Genomic DNA, 482 nt, shown 5'->3' with positions numbered 1-482 from the left:
GAAAAGCAAGTGCTAAAAAGCAAAAGTAAGAACACAAGCAACAGCCTCAAAGTGACCATTTCTCTTTGTCACGGTTGCCATGACGCCCAATTGGCCCCGCCCGTGTGACGCCAGCTACGGCTTGTTAACAGATTGGCTTTATGTCTATTTTAAGCTCAGCGCTGTCACGCTTCCCTTGTCAGCCCGTCAACGAACTTCTGCCCTGCAAGATGTGGGTTTCGACTCGGTCCTGTTCCTGTTGGTATTTCCTGCCCGGTATTGTTCCCTTTTATTTCGTCCTGTTTTATTTCGGTTTCCAGTTTTGTTTCCGTCTATTTTTGTCCTCTTTATTATTTTCTCCAGTTTTCGTTCCCGTCTAGTTTCTCCTGTTTATTTTCGATATCCTGATTCATGATCTCTCCTGTCTGTCCTGTCCTGTATCAACCCCATCTGTCCGATATCAACTCAGACAATTGGATCGATCTCTGGCTTCCTGTCTTTCC

The sequence above is a fragment of the Urocampus carinirostris genome, chromosome 4, assembly GCF_059441175.1.
Source record: "Urocampus carinirostris isolate Australia breed hairy pipefish chromosome 4, RoL_Ucar_1.0, whole genome shotgun sequence".
Lineage (NCBI taxonomy): Eukaryota > Metazoa > Chordata > Actinopteri > Syngnathiformes > Syngnathidae > Urocampus > Urocampus carinirostris.
This window is presented reverse-complemented; position numbering follows the sequence as displayed.